General features: G+C 40.0%; 1 protein-coding gene across 2 annotated transcripts in view; it reads right to left on the bottom strand.

The window, feature by feature from the left end:
- Desi2 (desumoylating isopeptidase 2) overlaps positions 1 to 19,712 on the bottom strand; it is a 167,457-nt gene that overhangs the window by 14,474 nt on the left and 133,271 nt on the right. The window lies entirely within an intron of this gene.

Raw genomic sequence — 19,712 nt, 5'->3', positions numbered from 1 at the left:
CTTTCCAATGCTGCTATTCTACCAAAAGCAGCTAGTCCATTCTCCCATATCTAACTTGGAAAGCTTTCCTATAAATAGGCAAACGTTTCATCTTGAGTCTAGCATCTTACTTAGGGCTAAGCACATAATAAATAAATTTAAATGAAATGAAATCTAAATTTCAATCAGGTTGGTAACAAAATTGACATAAAAGTGCCATTAGTGATTAAAACAGCACATACACAGCCCCAGAGCATGAAGTCACATGCCTTTGATCCCAGTGCTTCAGGCAGGTGGATCTCTATCATTTCCAGGTTAGCCAGGTCTTTAAAGTAAGTTCCAGATTAGTCAGAGCTACACAGTGAGACACTATCTCACAAACCAAACCAACTAACCAACCAAACCAACCAAACCAACCAACCAACCAACCAACCAGCCAACCAACCAACCAACCAGCCAACCAACCAAAAAGCACCTCATAAAGACACAAACATCTGGTTTTCTGTCTAATTTTCTTCTGTCCTAAACTTTTTCTTTCATGCTTTAGGGAGTTCTCTAAAGGTGGGATACTTTATTCTTTGTAAAAATGTATGGCTGGGCGGTGGTGCACACCTTTAATCCCAGCACTTGGAAGGCAGAAGCAGGCGGATTTCTGAGTTCAAGGCCAGCCTGGTCTACAGAGTGAGTTCCAGGACAGCCTGGGCTACACAGAGAAACCCTGTCTGGGGGGGGGGGGGTGAACCAAAAACAACAACAACAACAACAAAAAATTATGACTTTTATTCTATCCCAGTTCAGCCTAAAATTCGAAACTAGGAACAAGCAGTATGAAGCACAGAAAACACTAGGAAGGTAGGAACAACCTTCCTACAATCAGCATAAAGACAAACTTCCCAAGGAGGTAAGTACTATATAAAATGGAGCAACAAGAAAATTTCCTCAGATATAACGACTGAACTGGTAGGGGAGGGAAAATGAGAAAAATAAAAAAAACTAAGAACATGGAAGAGGAACGGAGATGTACATCAGCAGTGTGGTATGAAATTATAGAACATGACTATGAAAGGGGTTAAAAGGATGGGCTAGAGAGGCTTAAACCTAAAGGGAGGTAAACCAGTTATTAGCACATCAAACAAACAGCTAGGCAATAAATCTAGAGTGCTATAAACCTACAGGACCTCTTCTGGATTAAACTGATGATTTGTCTTTAATGTTGCATGTGATATACACTTCTTGAGGTATGTGTACCTATGAACATACATGCATGCCAAGGTCAGACATCAACATTAAGCCTTTCTCGTGCTTCTCCACTGTCTTCTATTCTATTCTATTCTATTCTATTCTATTCTATTTTATTCTATTCTATTCTATTCTATTCTATTCTATTCTATTCTATTCTATTCTATTCTATTCTATTCTATTCTAGAGATAGGGCCTCTCACTCTTCCTGGAGTCTACTGACTGGCGGCTGCACTGGGTGGTCAGCAAGCTCTGGACATCCGCTTGTTTTCACTCTCTTAGCACTGGAGTCAAAGACATCAAAATTCCCAGCTTTTCTTTGGGGTCTGGGGATTTTAATTCAGATTCTCATGCTGTGCAGCAAGCACTTTACCCCTGAGCCACCATGCTAGCTACTTTTATGTTAATTTGACACAAGCTAGAGTCACCAGAGAGAAATGATGGAGCTTCAGTTAAGAAAATGACTCAATATGATTGGGCAGGCCTGCAGAGCATTTTTTTATTTAGTAATTGATGTGGGAGAGCCCAGCCCTTTGAGGGTGGTACCACCCTTGGCTTAGGGATCCTAGATTATATACTCATATTTATTAAAAGAAGGGGGGGGGTAGAGGAAAGCTCCCTGTAAAGCTAGATGCTTTCTTATTTGAGCACATCTTATTTTTACCTTCTTACACATCTCATTTTTACCTTGTCTTTCACTGTATTCATATGTCACATGTACTATGCGCTCTGGGTTTCAACCAAAGCACAAGGCCATAATGAGGTGACTAGACTATACCATGTAGGTTTGAAAGTATGTACAAAAAAAAAATGACCTGATAACACAAACAGATAATTAGTGTATGTCCTGCCTTAATTGATACATGTCTCCATACAGGTTATGGGTATGACTTTCTTTTTTCTTTTTCTTTTTTTTTTTTTAAGATTTATTTATTTATTATATATGAGTACACTGTAGCTGTTTCAGACACACCAGAAGAGGGCATCAGATCTCATTACAGATGGCTGTGAGCCACCATGTGGTTGCTGGGAATTGAACTCAGGACCTCTGGAAGAACAGTCAGTGCTCCTAACTGCTGAGCCATCGCTCCAGCCCCATGGGTATGACTTTCAATGAAAAGAAACAAAAAATATAAAATACAAATATCCCCCAAAATTTCTAGCAACACCAAAGTACAGTTTGTTCTTGAACTTTATAATCTTAGTCAAAGTATAAATAGACTATTTCTTAAATTATAGACTGCATTTCTAATTCTATCTAAGTCTTCTCCTAAATGTGTGCTTTTAGTTACAAGGGAAACAGGATGTGTGTGTGTGTGTGTGTGTGTGTGTGTGTATGGGATGTGGGGGTCGGAGGGGATGTGACTCATGTATGTGTTCTAGTCAGCCACCTCTTCGTACACAGCAGCAGCACATTTCTGAAAACTGTTTTGTTTCATTACCAAATGTGTAAACAGATGCTTTTTCTTGGTTGTGAGCATTTTTCTGATACATTCATCACAGAAGGGTAAGCCCTTCCTTGGAGAGCTGGTCAGAGAGATGCCCTCCAAACGTTTCTGCTCCTGCTTAGGCTTCCTAGATCTATTATTAGAGAACAGCCCTGGAAGGCTCACTCTTTACACAAATGGCAGGCCTTTAATTTAATTCAAGGTCAGAATGCCTTATCAAGCCCTGCCCCAGCTATACAGACAGTATGGATGAGGACCTGTTTTGAGATTTAATGAGGTAATTGTAAACAAGCTAGGCGAACTGAGCCTTTTACTGAATTATTTCAGTTGTGAAATTCTCTGTGATGATTTATCGTTCCAATTATTCATGCTGAAGAAACTAATATCCGTTCAAGTATAATCTGTAAAATTAGCAGCAGCAGCATTTCCAATGCTGCTTCTAACTCCTTTCTTCCTTGTCATCACTTCTTTAAGGTCTTTGTTTTTCTGAGCAAGGCAGGCCTTGAAAGTGCTAACAAGGCAGAAGAGGAAGCCTCTGTAGTATTAGGATTATACGTAGGACCACTAAGCCTAGCTCTTTTAATTACTTTTATTATTCTTTTTTGGGGGGGAGTGGAGGGTAGTGTTGAGACACAGTTTCTCTGTGTGGCCCTGGCTGTCTTGGAACTTACTTGGTAGACAGGATGGCCTCTAACTCAGATATCTGCCTGCCTCTGCCGCTTGAGTGCTGGGACTAAAGGCATGCACCACCACTGCCCAGTTTTATAGTTCTTACACTTCTGAAAAAGTAGTTTGCTACCATCCATCAAAACTTATATACCGGCTAGAGCAAAATCTCCCTACAAAGTTCATAGAGCTTCTTAAACTTGCAATATGAAAATTCATGCTTTTGTAGGACACTAAATATAATGTATCTGTTTAAATCCATTTTACAAACTAGAAACATTTTTCTAACAGAAAATATTATAAATATGCAAAGATGAAATCACAGCCAAGAACAAGCATCTATGAAAAACAAAACAAGCTGCTGAATTAGATTATGATTGGATACTAGCAAGATTTCTGTTAATTTGTGTTAAATATGTCTTTATTGATTTTGTTGTCTAAATAGTAACAGATGCCAAAAGTTTAAACAGAACACACTGGAGAAAAAAAATGGATTATTCAGGATATTTCATCTAAACAAAAGTCTTAGAAGCTGGCTTTTTATTTGAACCAGGGGAAGGCCACTTCTCCCAGAGTGTGGGTCAAGTAGAGTTGAGTGAACTAAGAACTCCTGCTGAGACAACGGCCAAAGGCGGTATGGAGAGTTACTTGTGACACGAAGATCCAGACCTGCAGAGAAGACCCATTACAACAAGTGGTGCTGTACAAGGGAGGCCTAAATCCAAACCCAAGGGGGGCAGAGCAGCTAAAGGAGGCCTCCCTATGAAGTTTAGGCTAGCTGGCTCAGAGCAGGATTCCCCAGTAACTGGGGGGAAAAGGCAAACATTTTTATTTGAAACTTACACTTTATTCTCAAATCCTTGACAAACCCAAAGAAAAGTCACAAAGTAGTCACTCTGACTCACAGAAGCTACAGCAAGTTGTCTCTGAAACCACAGAGGAGTCACCACACACACACATACACACACACACACACACACACACACACACACACGCACGCGCGCGCGCACCATATCAACCACCTCTGATTACTTTAACATAAGGATCTTTTCAGTGACCCCTGAGAGTCACTGAAAGGCTCACAATCTTCAATTCTAGTTTGGAGCACACAGAACTTTTTTCTCTAAATTTGAATTAATCAAATTAGAAAATGTATCCAAATATTACAACTAGTAGAAATAGCACAGAAGACCCTAGATTCAGTGAGAATCTAGCTATTTGGCCCTGGTTTTGTTAGTGGATTTGTTAAATTTTTGAGGCACTCAATCTATATCCAAAAAAAAAAAAAAAAAAAAAAAAAAAAAAAAAAAAAAAAAGAAGAAGAAGAAAGAAAGAAAGAAAGAAAAGAAAGAAAAAGAAACATTAGTTCAAAATTCTAGAGCCTGAATACCTTGCTATAAATATTGGTTTTGTTATTTACTAATTCGAATTGGGAGATCTAACTTCTATGCTCCTTGATGTTCATGTATACATGCTGAGGTAATAAACAGAATCATCTTAGAGAGCTGCTGTATTAAATAAATCAGTAATATGTGTGCTTAGAAGAACGCATGACCCCTACCTAACATTAAGTGTCAAAAAGATCAAACTTGGAACAAATCTATAATAACAATACTCAGGAGAATTTAAAACCATTGAGACTACAAAGTCAGTCACAAACAGGAAAAAAAGAAAGCTAAGAAAAAAAGAAAAAGGAATAAGGATGTACTTTCTATATTGAATAAAAGGTATCAAATGTATAAATCTACTGTGAAAAAAAAAAGGCCCATTATTTTTTCAGCACACTAGGAAAGGCTGATGCACAAGTAGATCATTTCTGGTTATCTGCCAATCTGTGAATTCTTAAGAATTTTCATGATTCGAGTTAAAGTCACTAAATTGAAGAGCAAACAATGTTAGAGTTAGCCTGACCCTACTTTATGACTCCAAGATTTATTCATATTCTGGAGAAGTACAGGCTGAGTGCAAGGCCTCTTGAATGAAGGCTGTATTTTATGGGCTGTTTATATCTGTGACGGGCACGTGAGGGCTGGAGACCCAAATCTCATTTTGGTTTAAGACCTTTACTACCTAAAGTCTAGGGAGACAGTAAGCGCCCAGGCAGGGGCCACGCACGGCAGGGCCACTGATGTACAGGTTACCTTCTCTGATATTATGATGCCTTACTCATTCACATCTAGAAAACTTTGAAAGGAAAAAAAGTGTTGCACAGTATTAACAAACAAAAGAAACAACAGATATGTAGGAAAGCAATAAATACATAATGATTACTTCGAGCTCTATTTTGTTTCAATATACAAATTGTTCTAAATACTTCTACTTATTTTAAACTATTGTATACTCAAATGAATTGAGTTAATGCCCTTTTATTCTTCTGACAAGAGACCTTTTGTTAAACTTCACTTAAGTCAATGACTTGCCTTACCAATTTAAGAAACCCTTGTTTCCATTTTGAGATTGACAGTGATGTGCTATTTCCCTGGTTTGGAACTTGCAATAGGTAATACAGCCACTTCAGATTTGGAACCAACTTCTGTACACAATAGTGTTAAACTATCTGTATACGTGTAAAGTATGGCTGTTTTCCTCCAAAGCTATAGAAAAGTGTTTATGTAAGATACTGAGTGGAATGTTTGACTTGCTACCCCAGCCCCCACCCCCACTACCTCACAAAAGCTCAGGGAATACAAAGTATTTCATTTACAGAGTTTTTTGTTTGTTTGTTTGTTTTTTGAGATAGGGTTTCTCTGTGTAGCCCAGGCTGTCCTGGAACTCAGAAATCTACCTGCCTCTCAGAAATCTGCCTGCCTCTGCTTCCCAAGAGCTGGGATTAAAGGCGTGCGACACCACTGCCCGGCTGAGTTTTATCTAAAGGTCATGAGTTCAAATCCCAGCACCCACATGGTGGCTCACAACCATCTGTCAAGATATCTGATGCCCTTTTCTGGTGTCTGAAGACAGCTACAGTGTACTTAGATATAATAAATAAATAAATCTTAAAAAAAAAACTCTTTACAGAGTTATAAAGCCCCAAATAAACCATAAATAATGGAGATTGTAGGCTAATTAATTACCACAGTACTATCTCCTATTAAACTGTCCTTGGTGATCAAGCATTATTTTACAAGTTATTATAATATTATTCAGTACTAAAAAACCTTAAAGTTTAAAAGTACTAATATCCTTCTTTGTTTTGTTTTGTTTTTTTGCTTTTTGAGACAGGGTTTCTTTGTATAAACCCGGCTGTCCTGGAACTCCCTCAGAAATCCGCCTGCCTCTACCTTCCAAGTACTGGGACTAAAGGCATGTGCCATAACTGCCCAGCAAGTGCAGTGGCTGGGAATAGAACCCAGTATCTTTGGCACAGCAGTCAGCGATCTTAACCTCTGAGCTATTGCTGCAGTACTTTGGTTTTTCAAGAGATGGTTTCTCTGTGTAGCCCTAGTTGTCCTGAAAAAAAAAATCACTTTGTAGATTAGGTTGGTCTTGAACTCACAGAGATCCACCTGCCTCTGCCTCCTGAGCAATGGGATAAAAGGTGTGAGCCACCACTGCCCAGCTTGAGAATATATTTTAATCGGAGGTTCTTGATTATTTCAGTGGGTTACTGAAATTATTTCAGTGGGTTACACCAGCATTTTAAATGAATGAACACCACACAATAGTAATCATTGAGGGCATATGATAAAGTCCTTCCTAAATATGCGGTTTTAGTTACATGTGTGCATAGATGATACTGTATAAAAAATTCTTAGTTGATTTCAGATAAATTTAGAAACACTGTTCTAGAAGAGACCTCTGAATTGCACCTCAGTTTAAAGTTTATTTTATGCTGTTTGTGTTGTTTTGAGATAGGGTTTTAACTCTAGAGCAGTCTAACTCAGAACTCAGAATGTAGTGAAGGTTAGCTTTGAATTCATGGGTAAGCTGTAGCCGTTTAAGTACTGGGATTACAATTGTGAACTACCAAATCTAGATGTAAACTTTACTTTAAATGCACACCTGCTTGTACTGACTTGTTTTGTGTGTCAAATTGACACAAGCTGGAGTTATCACAGAGAAAGGAGCATCCCTTGAGGAAATGCCTCCATGAGATCCAGCTGTAAGGCTTTTTCTCAATTAGTGATCAAGGGTGGGAGGGTTCATTGTGGGTGGTGCTATCTATCCCTAGGCTGGTGGTCCTGGATTCTATAATAAAGCAAACTGAGCAAGTAACATCCCTCCATGGCTTCTGTACATCACCTCCTGACCTGCTTGAGTTCCAGTCCTGATTTTCTTTGGTGATAAACAGCAATATGGAGGTGTAAGCTGAATAAATCCTTTCCTCCCCAACCTGCTTCTTGGTCATGATGGTTGTGCAGGAATAGGAACCCTGACTAAGACATTACTTGTAGAGTAATTTAAAAGGGGGGGGGGCAACTTTGATTCAAGAAAATATGTGCATATCTCCTAAGTTATGCTAAAGACTTTGAGATAGTGAGACAGGAAGATTAATTTGATTTCTGTGTATAAAAAACTCATTAAGAGCCAGGTGGTGGTGGTGGTGGTGGTGGTGGCAGCGGCTGCAACGGGAGCCGCCTTTAATCCCAGCACTCTGGGAGGCAGAGGCAGGTGGATTTCTGACTTCAGCCAGCCTTGTCTACAGAGTGAGTTCCAGGACAGCCAGGGCTACACAGAGAAACCCTGTCTCGGAAAAAACACAAATCCCAAACCCCCCAAAACAAAAACAAAAACAAACAAAACAAAACAAACCACCACCACCACCAACAACAAAAAACAAACAAACAAACAAAAAACTCTTTAAGAATGTAAATCAGCCGGGCGGTGGTGGGGTGGTGGTGGTGGTGGTGCACGCCTGCACTCTGGGAGGCAGAGGCAAGCGGATTTCTGAGTTCGAGGCCAGCCTGGTCTACAGAGTGAGTTCCAGGACAGCCAGGGCTATACAGAGAAACCCTGTCTCGAAAAACCCAAATCCAAAACAAAACAAAACAAAACAAAACAAAAACAAAAAACAAAATGTAAATCAATTACAATTTGGTAAATGTTAAAATTGAAACATAAACAAATTTTTGAGGTCTTTCTGAAATGTACTTCACTTATTCTGCCTTTCATACTAATAGTCTTTGTGGAATAAAGTATAAGCCAGATGTGATAGCGCGTGCTTTTGATCCTAGCATTTGAGAGGCAGAGTTGACTGCCTACTGAGAAACCCTGGCTGGGCTGAAGCTTAGTATGCAGAAACCCCCACCTAGAAAAACAACCAACCAACCAAACAAACAAACAAACAAACAACCCCCCCCCCCCAAAAAAAAGAAAAAAGGAAGAAAGAAAAGGAAGGAAGGAAGGAAGGAAGGAAGGAAGGAAGGAAAGAAGGAAGGAAGGGAGGGAGGGAGGGAAGAAGGGAGAGAGGGAAGAAGGGATTGAGTGAGTGAGTGAGGGAGGGAGGGAGGTACATTTTGTCAGGGAAATAACTTGTCCACTGAGTGTTTCAGTATTGATCAGTGGCTGGCTTTCTGGTATACAACTCTACTTCCTAGTAATTATCCTCATGTGGCCCCATTTTTTTCTATATGATCTTGAAATATGTTTAACAACTTCAGAATAAAAATGAGATTAATTTATCACTCTTTCTAAAACATAAAATTATGGTGCCCCTTTAAGTACTACCACACAGACTTTCCTCTGCTATGTGGTTTTAGGTACTGCTACAACCTCCTATTGCTTGAACAGTATAGTAGAAGCTCACTTTTTGCCTTTAACTCAGTAACAGAGAAACACCATTCTGGTACTGTACCTAAACCTCAATTTGAAGGGCAGGCAACACCAACAGGACATCTTTTTGCAAATTAGAATTTCAAATATATGTGAGCCTCTCAACTTTCACACAATTTAGGCACACTGACACCCTCTAGAGAAAATGAGCATACTAGTTCTTTCCTAAGAGTTCTTTAACACTGATGAACATCAAACTAGAAATTCAATTACCTTATGGTGTTATGATTTTATCTCAGGCTAAGACTCTCCTTTAAAAAACATTGCTACATGTATGATGTGTGAGGGTGCACATGAAAATAGTGCATGTGGAGGTCAGAGGACAATTTTTGGAAGTCAGTTCTCTCCGTCCTCTATGGGTTCTGGGGATTGAGCTTAGGTTGGCATGTGCATATCAATTAAGAGCACAGCAAGCACTTTTACTCATTGAACTATTTTACTCAGTGATCAATTTCACTAACCCTCTCTCATCCCCTCTCTCTCTTTTAAAACAACTTCCACAACACTGAGAGCACTATAATGCCCAATTAATCCTAATTCTGCACGTACATTATGGAGACTTTAAAGCTAGTGTAAAACTTTTAGTTCTCAATTTGGTTAGCACTCTTCTTTCTTTATAGTGTAACATTTGTTTAAATAATGTGAGGAAGTTAAATTGCACTTTGAAGCTTTTTTTTCAAGGCAGTGCCAGAGACTAAACATAGACAGGGCCTCATGCATGCTAGGCAAGTGCTCTATCATTGAGTTACAGCTACAGCTCTAGCTGAACTGCAGTTCCTAAGTGACTGTGGAAGCAGGTAAATGGTAGCTCATGAGCTCACAAAGTCCTGCAAATGATGACACTACTCACAACAGTTAGCATTTTCTAGTGCTTCTTGGATGCCAGCTATCATTCTAAGCATTTTAATTAACTCACAATCCTTGCAATAACTCCATGATGTGGGCACTGCTGTGATCCCCATTTTAGAGAAGAACATAGCCACAGAAGATGACTTCCACAAGGCTACAAACTACAAAACCTAAGGATATAAACACATTCCCTGATTCTAGGCTATATCACAGACAAAATTATAATATTCCACCCTTGATAACAGATTCCAGACAGTAAGGCTGACCAAGGAGATCAAATACAGCTATCTGCTGCTCCCTCCTCAATTCTGCCTCTTACACTAAATCAATAAAGGCAGTTGAGGGCTTTTGGCTTCCTGTCTTGACAGATTGGGAAGATCAGTGAGAACGACAGATAGCTGAGAGGATATCATGACTGCACCACTGCCTGTCTCCACCAGCCTCTGGTTTTACTCTGTAAGCTTCAGGAGAAAGCCCAGCAATCCTTTTCTTTCTCTTTTTTGGAACAAGGCTTCACAGCATAGCAACGGCCTGGAAGTCAGAGATCCTCATGCTTCTGCATCCTAAGTGCACCACCACATGTGTCTCCAACAAATATTTTTTAAGGAAGAAAAAGATGAGGTAGGAACTGGCCTCTGCTCTCAAGTTCACTATCCTGTTGTGAGAAGCTTTGAAATCTATGCAGTTGCATCACTGTTTGGTACCCACAGAAAAAAGATAAAAAGGTCAGTTCTTGTTATATTAGTCTTAGCACTACAGAGGTAGCAGGAAAACAATAGCGAATTGAAAGCCAGCCTAGGATATACATCCAGACCCTACTTCAAAAAGGAGAAACATTTTTATAAATAAAATTAATAAAGTTCTGGAGATTTTTAATTTAAAAGGCCAATCTCCAGGGCTAGAGAAATGACTCTATAGTTAAGACTAGACCTGCTTTTCTAGAGGACCACTTTTCAGTTCCAAACTCTGAACCTGGGGAGCTTGCCACCTATTAACTCCAGCTCCAGGGGATCAGATGCCCTCATTTAGCCTCTATAGATACCTGAATACATGTGGTATACACTCAGTCAGACAGACAGACAGACAGACAGACACATACACACTCACACCACATACACACTTAAAAATAATTAAAATGATTTTTAAAAAGGACAAATTTCCATCTGATTTCAAGGTATTAATAATGCAGTGGATGGTAAATAAAGGTAATGGTAAGTTTCTCTCAGTTTAAATGGCTCTGCAGTGAAAACATTTTAGCACAAATACTTGTTAATTGGAATGATGTAGATGGGGGGGGGGGATGACACCGGAGAGTGGTAGCTATTCTGAGAGAGTTGTGTTTACAGTGGGAGGCTAAAAGAGAGGTGGCTTTAAAACAACAGGGTAGGAAGTTTGCTTGATAACAGCAGAGACATAGGCAATCTGTTCATTCCAAGTGGAAAGGAGTGTTACAGGCCAGTTGTGGTGGAAAGAGAAGACTCCAGTTTTTAAAATCCACCTTCCAGTGAAATAAGCTGTGAGGTCATTTCAGAAAGCAAGCTGAGAATAAGGAGTTCCTGAAAGAGGGCATGGAATACTACAGCTGTCCCGGGAGACTGGGAAAGTTGACTGACCAGAAGAATAAAGAAGCACTGCCAGATTGAAGGCCCTCTTGAGATATGTGGTCACAATTTCTACATGAGATCAGTCAGAGTGGCGTGTGTGTTCTCTAGCCACCCTGAGCTACTGAGGCTTGGAGTAGAGAGCTATATGAACTAGCGAGCTACAAGTGTAGCATTGACTAATGGAAGGCAGTGGGACCTAATCCCACTTGATGGCAAGTGCAAATGATTATTTTAAGGAACTAACTCATAAGACTGCGGGGACCAGCAAATCTGGGCCCTAGAGCAGCAACACGGACTGCTACCATAGCCCAGACAAGCTGCCAATTAAAATTAACCACCACAGAAAACCAGTTTAGGAGATATGATTTTGTTTTGTGTTTTGGTTCCTAGTCATCTGAGTTACAGAGGGCACTGAAGAAATTGAAGTTCAGAGAAGTGTGAGAGCAGGACAGAGAAACAGTTCTTTCCTGTTTTTCAGTCCAACAGATGGAATCCAAAGCCTTGTACATGCTGGAGAGATGCCCTAAATCGGTGGTTCTCAATCTGTGGGCCTTGACCCTCACCAGTCACATCTTATGTCCTGAATATCAGATATTTACATCAATATCCATAATAGTAGTGTAGTGGCTATTCCTAGTTGTCAACTTGACTATATCTGGAATGAACTACAATCTAGAATTGGAAGGCTCACCTATGATCCTCATCTGGAGACCCACATACCAGTAATCTGGGCCACACCCTCTGCTGGAGATATATAAGGACATTGGAAGAAGGAAGATTTACTCACTCTTCCTTGCCTGCTTGCCTCGTGGGACTGAGCAACTGCTAGATCCTTGGACTTCCATCCACGGCTGCTGCTGCTGCTGCCCATTTTGGGGGAATTGGACTATAGACTGTAAGTCATCGACAAATTCCCTAACTATATAGAGACTGCCCATACATTCTGTGACTCTAGAGAACCCAAACTAATACAAGTAGCAAAATTACAGCTATGAAGTAGCAACGAAATAATTTTATGGCTGGGGTCACTACAACATGAGGAATTGTATTAAAGGGTTGCAGCATTAGGAGGGTTGAGAACCACCGTAACCCTGCCCCCGCCTTATAAGGAGAAAATGTGCTGGATGAGAGTACAGTTTAAGTACATCTGTGCTCTACCACTACATTCTGGGCAGGGTTTTCTTCTTTCTCTTTTCTTATCCTTTGAGTTCCTTTATTCTGTTACTTGCTTTAATTTAACATAAGAGGTGTCATTTGGCTTCCTTTCTCCTTATAATGGCTGGTAAACAAAAACCCTTAAAAATGTTAGCTCTTAAAAATGTTAGCTCTTAAAAATGTTAGCTCTTAAAAATGTTAGCTCTTAAAAATGTTAGCTCTTAAAAATGTTAGCTCTTGATAGACTCACATCCTACGTCTATCATCTCCCTCCTCAAATTATTAAATGTTATTACACTTAAATTTCATTTTTTTTTTTTTTACAAACTTCTTCAGTTAGCTTATTGCCAAGTGTGATGGTTTGTATATGCTCAAACCAGGGAGTGGCACTATTATTAAGATGTGGCCTTGTTGGAGGAAGTGTGTCAGTGTGGGGAGGGGTTTGGAGATCTTCCTCCTAAATGCCTGAGATGCCCAGTCTGTACCTAGCTTTCTTTGGATAAAGATGTAGAGCCCTCAGTTCCTCCTGTATCACGCTTGCCTGGATGACAACAGACCGAACCTCTGAAACTATTAAGCCAGCCCCAATTAAATGTTGTCATTTATAAGACTTATTTTGATCATGGTGTCTGTTCAGAGCAGTAAGGCCCGTAACTAAGACCCCAAGTTAAGATGGAAGCATGGATTATTTCATGAGGCACTTGAAACTAGTACTCTCCTCGGGAACAAACTTACAGATTATTTCTAAAATTTTATGTGAGGATGTTCTACTTTCATTTCTGTTGCTGTGACAAATATCCTGACACGAAGCAACTTAGTAAAGGAAAAGGTTTATTTAGCTTTTAACACTCCCTGGTTACTGTTCACCACTGGAAGGAATTCAAGGCACACATTCAAGCACATGTACAAAGAGCAGAAAGAGAAACAAATGGATATTTGCTTGCACTCACCTAGCTTTATCTTACATGATTAAGGACCATCTGAACAGGGAATGACACCACTTACAATTGATGTCTTCCAACTTCCAAAATCAAGTAACAAACAAGATGATCCCCCATAGGCATGACCACAAGACAACTTGATCTAAAAAACTAATTCCCAATTGAGGCTCTGAAATGACTCCAGATTATGGCAAGTTAAAAAAAATTAATTGAAAAGTTAAACTAACATTAAGAATTAAGGCTGAGTATAGGGGCACATACCTTTAATTCTAGCACTCAGGAGGAAGATCAATGTGAATTTGAAATATATATATACATATATATTATACTTATAAAAGTGTTTTGCATTAATTTTCTGAATAAAAATTTGAAAGCAAAAAAAATCTCTATTTTTATCAATAAATAGTAAAAAGAAGGACTAAAAATGTTTATTCTTCAGTCTAGTCTACAGAGTGAGTTCCAGGACAGTTAGGGCTACACAGAGAAACCCTGTCTTGGAAAAAAAAAAATAGAAAAAAAACCAAAAAAAAAACAAAAAAAAGTTTATTCTTAAAAATTGTTTATTCTTCTTAAGCTTATGAGTTTAGTGAACAGCCAATTAAAAAAAGAAGCAAATATATATTCAAAACAATTAAAAGCTAGGAATCAGGGTTCCTCACCTGTTTTTGTAATATTACTAATCATAGCCAAAAAGTAGAAGTAACCACCAATAGATGAATAGATAAACAAACTGTGGTACATAAGTACAATAGATACTATTCAGCCTTAAAGGAGGAAATTCTTATACATATTATAAGATGAATGGACACTGAGGAGGGTACAATGAGGAATCAAAAAGGCTGAAACCTATATGAAGTGTTCAGTCAAATTTACAGGGCAGGAAGCAGAACATATACTTCTAACTTGCAAGATGAAAAATGTTCTGGAGGATGGTTGAAAATGATGTGCGTATACTTAATATTACTAAGTACACAGGAATATCCAAGATGATAAATTTTACATTATATTTTAAAACACACAAAGTCTATAGGATTGCTTTTCTAAGACTAAAAAAAAAATATACTTCTAGAAAAGAAAATAAAGCCAAGAAAACTTTGAAATTATAGTAAAGAGAAACTAGTGTAGATACTAAATATAATATGAAATTGCAATAATTAGAATAGTGTAGTAGTGAAATTAAAATTAATAATTGTGTATTAGCAAGAATTCAGTATTGAAATGATAACACCATAATTTAGTGAGAAAAGACGATTCTGGTAGGAATTTAGAACAGGATACTGTGCTGCTTTTTTTTTTTGGTTTTTTCCGAGACAGGGTTTCTCTGTGTAGCTCCGGCTGTCCTAGAACTCACTCTGTAGACCAGGCTGGCCTTGAACTCAGAAATCCGCCTGCCTCTGCCTCCCAAGTGCTAGGATTACAGGCATGCGACGCCACTGCCCTGCCATTGTTTTTATTAACGTAATATATAGCCTATAGTTACCTAGGAATAGGGTACCTCAATTGAAAACCTGCATAGATCAGATTGGCCTGTGGGTATGTCTAGAGCATTATCTTGATTGCTGTCTGATGCTAAGTGTGAGTGGTGCTATCCCTAGGCAGAGCTGTACAAGAAAGGCAGCTAGCTGCCCAGTGATGTGAGCCACAGTGAGCCAGTAAGTAGGGTTCCTCCACAATGTCTGACTTCCTGACTTCCTTCAATGATGAATTGTGACCTGAAAGTATAAGCCAAATACCACACCACATCCCTTCTGCTAAGTTGTTCTGGTCAGAGTGTTTTATTACAGCAACAGAAAAGTAGCTAATAAAAATGCCAAGAGAAATGCAGTCATTGGGGAGCCCAAGCCCTTGTTTCAGAGGGAAAAGAGGACCCTACTGAGATCTGGGCTAGAATTCATTTGTATCACAGCTGGTAAAAAACCTAGCTCCACTCTGCCTCTGTCCTGAAAGTATAAGTGAGGGTGGCTCGAAAGTAGTGGACTAAGGTAGTAGCCTAGTTACTACTGTTTACCACTCTTAGTAAGACGTACAGTACAGAAGAGACCAGGAAATTATGAAAAAGGTACTGTTTGGCAAGGAAAGGACTGTGAGTTTAAGAATGCAGAAAAGGGGTCAGGGAGATGCCTATGTGGTAAACATGCTTGCCACAAAAGCCTGGAAGTCTAGTTTGGTTCCATAGCTCATGTAAAGAAAAAGGAGAGATCTGAGTGCACAACGTTGTCCTCTTAGCTCCAAATGTATGCTATCGCATGACCTCAGGATAATCCATCATGCAACACACACACATGATAAAGATGCAGAAAGGGCACAAGTGAAGACAGCAGTTGCAATTGTTAGAGACTAGTACCTTTAAAGAGAAAACTTGCTTTCTGTAATGACATTAACAGGAAAGGTATCCTTGATTAAGATCATCATCATCATCATCATCATCATCATCATCATCATCATCATCAATAATCATCTCCTCTGCCTATTGAAGACTATTGGGAAAAGTGCAACTTTAAAAGAACAGAGAGCCTGAACTGGAATGAAGAGAAGATTCCTTGATCAAAACAAACAAAAAACCACAAAACAAACAATAACAACAACAAACCCCCACATGCCTAGGAAAGTGTGTTCTGAGCCTGAATTGCCACGCTACATGGAAGTCATAGCTGTGGTATAAGGGGACCAGCTACACCTGATACCACAAAACTTGGCATCGTTACTCAAACAGTACTAGTTTTGCAGGTATGAAAAACAAGAAAGCATCATGAGGCCAGCCACCATGGTTCCAGAAGGCCACGGAGGCCAGGCAATTGTGTCAGGATTTGATCTCTGCAAGGTGACCCTAAGAAGTCACAGTATAAAGGCCATGAAGGTGGAGCCAGCTACAACAGAGATCCCCAGGACTATGGGATGCCTACCTAAGAAAGCTACAGGCACTGAGTCCAGCTGGCCCAAGAGCAAGGTCACATGTGCTGCTCCAGAGGGAATGGCCTACTCAAGGCTGTCACAATCTAGTCTCCCTTAGTTACTTTTCCATTACTGTGCTATAACACCATGGCCAAGACAACTTTGAGAAGAAAGTGTTTATTTGGGGCTTTTAGTTCCAGAGGGCTAAGACTCTCTCCGTCACAGTGGGGAAACATGGTAGTAGGATCTAGAGCTACTGAGAACTCATATCTTGAACCTTAAGCTGGAAACAGAGAAAGCAAACTGGAAAGGACACGTGGCTTTTGTAACTTCAAAACCAGCTTTCAGTGACCTATTTCCTCCAGCAAGACCACCTTCTAATCCTACCTAAGCAGTGCCATAAACTGGGGAACAAGTGTCAAATGCCTAGGATTATGGAGGGGCATGTGGTTGCAGGAAATATTTAAAAAGAATGCAATTCACACTACGCTGGCAGGCCCTGGCAGTCTGGCTGCCCAGTCACTGGGAGGGGGGCATGGCTAGTCTGTTCTCATCTCTTGGAGACTCTCTCAGAGCTCCAAAATCTTTCCGCCCTGATCGCTAAGTTCCCATTGGCAGGTTGCTACCACACTAGCCCCATGCTCCAAAATTCCTACGACCTTTTGGGGTGCACTTCTGGCAAACCCAAACTTTCCCACCGTACCTTTCTCTCTGGAACACAGTAGAGCCACAGTGTGAGAGAAAACACCACACAAACTTAGTTCTGAGTCAATGGTAACTTAATTGCTGGGCGCAAAAACTAGAATCCTAATCTTGTAAGCCATATAAATCTAAATACTCTTGTGCCAAAAAGCTAGGGGTCACTAGTAATTACACCTTGTTCTCCTGATGTGTGAATCCCAAAGCCTGTGTCTCTTTCCTGCTGCCTCTCTTCCTCCCTCCTACCCAGAAGTCCTGCCTATTTGCCCATTGATTGGTTTCTTTATTCTTCAGAAGGTTCTCATGAAGTCCTGAGAACAGGATTCACTACTAGTCTCAGGCAGCCCCTCTCTCAGGGAAGCTGAATTAGCATCAAAATGCAAATGGCACCAGGGCCGTCCAAAACTGCTTGTGTTATTCAAACCACCACATTCCACTCCCCTAGCCCCTATAGATGTATGGTCATATCATAACACAAAAGATATTTAGGGGATTCCAAGATTCAAAAGTCCCCTTAGCCTTTTAGTCTCAATGCTGCTTAAAAGTCCAGAGTGTCATCTCAGACTCCATAATCTCTTAATTGTAACCCCCTGTAAAATAGAAAAGCAATTTACTTCCAAAATACAATGGCACAGAATATACACTACTATACCAAAAGGAGGGATCAGGGTAGAGTGAGAATACTGGACTCAAGGAAGACAAACAGAAACTCACCAGGACAAACTCCAAACCCCATAGTTCCATGCCTGATGTAAAAGGGTTTAGATCACTCTGCCCTTCCAGTTTTGCTGCTGGTAGCATACTTTTGACTCTTGGGCTGGTTTCATTCCCCATACACAACTCTAGGGAGAGATGTCCCATGGCTCTCAGAGCTCCAAAATCTTGGGATCTCTAACACAACAGAGCTTCACTTCCACAGCTTCAGACAATGGTCTCTATGGAAGGACACCCATGCCATATTCTAGTTGGTCTCATATACTAGCCGACTCTCAGAAACTGTGGAAGATTCTATTATCCTTCATGACTCTGAAAGCAGTGTCCACATGGACAGCCAAGTTTCGCTGTCAGTTTGAGAAAGATATTTGATCACTTTAAATGCAGAAGCTTCTGTTTATCAGAAAACTGCTTAGACCTTTTCCAGTCACAAGTTGGTAGCCCTCCCTTTATTTCAGTATTAATCTCCTTATCTCTTACAGCATTAGCTGAAACAGTAAGTCTCCTGGTGTCTTTTTTTCCCTCTTCACGTTTTCTTTTTGTCCAGTTGCTCTTTTTCCCTGTAGATTTACTTAAGAGTAATTACTAATAACCGCATAACAAAGTAAATATTAGGCTATCTTGAAATTCTCCTCTGCCAAAGAAATTAGTCCATTACATTTCTATTTAGGCTCAGGTAAGTTCTTAGAACATGGGCAGAAAGCAACTACATCACCCCTCTGCCTCCAACCCCAATAGCATAGGAATGTTTTCTAGCCTAGTTGTTAACACTGTTCCCTTCTAAACATCATTGAGTGGTCTACAAAGCATATGCATTGCCTTCCAAGCTCCTATGAGGATGAGCTGGTAAGCCTTGTTTACAGTATCCTATGGCTAGTGCAATGTCCCAAGGCCTTCCTAAAGCTGTGTTCTGCTGTCCCCACACCCTGATGGCGGTGAGGGAATGTAGCTTCTGCATTTTGTTGGCCCAAGTGGAGTTCCCCAATGGCAAGGCAAAATGTGGAACCACAATCTCTTTGCTATGTTCCCATTTTTTTCTTTTGGAAATGGCTTTTTTTATCCTGTACCATTGTACACAGGAAATATACAACTTGTTCTTCAACTCTGTCGGGGTTCAGAGTACTCAAGAGTCTCAGAAGACACTCTGGAATTTTTAACAGCTTTGAAATTTGATTTTGAAATGAATACATTTTGCATTAAGGTGGGTATGAGCCTAAGGTGTCCAGAGGCAGAAAGTTATGACTTAAAAATAAGTTTGGGTATCATGCAGACAAAGGGTTGACTTGTAATAGTTAATCTGATTGTAAGCTTGACAATATTTAGAATCTCCTAAGTGATACACCTCCCATGCCTTTGAGGGCATTACCAGAGAGGCTGAACTGAGAAGGGAAGACCCATTCTGAATGTGGGTAGCATCATTCCCTATGGAAAATCACCACTGTCTTGGAACAGTAAGCAGTTCTCTAAACTCCCTGCCAGCCCCTTCAAACATTTCTCCCTACCCTAGTTCTTCCCTCAGCTCCCCAACAGTCTGCTTAAATTATTCCTTCTCCCAGTTTTCCCAAAACTAGTGGCTCCAAACTATAACATCTGTTCTAGCCTACCTGCTCAGCTCAGCTTCCCACACCTCAACTGTCTCCTAACAATATCTTCTCCACCAACTTCCTTCTCTTCTCACTCTGGTAGCCCAGTTCCTGTTCTCAGCCTCAGCTGGCTTTTAAATATCTGATCCAATTCCGAGAAATACAAGAGGC

This window comes from Apodemus sylvaticus, chromosome 12 (assembly GCF_947179515.1).
Source record: "Apodemus sylvaticus chromosome 12, mApoSyl1.1, whole genome shotgun sequence".
NCBI lineage: Eukaryota > Metazoa > Chordata > Mammalia > Rodentia > Muridae > Apodemus > Apodemus sylvaticus.
Note: the sequence above shows the minus strand (reverse complement) of the source record. Positions and strands in the feature narration are given on the sequence as shown.